Below are 295 nucleotides of genomic sequence, written 5' to 3'. Positions count from 1 at the left end.
TACCAAAGGATAGTACGGATCCAAGGGATTCCGTAGGATCGACGATCCACTCCGTGCGCTCAGCACTATCTTGGTGTCATCCAAGACAGCTTCATCCAGAAGCGAAGACGAGTTTATCTCCTCGTCCGGTCGTACAATGACCACTTCGGCCAAATTGCCTGCCTTCAAGGCACTGCCGAACTCTACAAGGGAAATCTTGTCCAGCTCAAGAAGAGCATCTACTGCACGCATAGCCTCGAGGCGGACGTCGCCAACTTCCTCCTTCGTCATACTGTTGACGAGGGCGTATAACTGA

This window comes from Plasmopara halstedii (assembly GCF_900000015.1).
Source record: "Plasmopara halstedii genome assembly, contig: Scaffold_1583, whole genome shotgun sequence".
Taxonomy (NCBI): Eukaryota; Oomycota; class Peronosporomycetes; order Peronosporales; family Peronosporaceae; genus Plasmopara; species Plasmopara halstedii.
Note: the sequence above shows the minus strand (reverse complement) of the source record.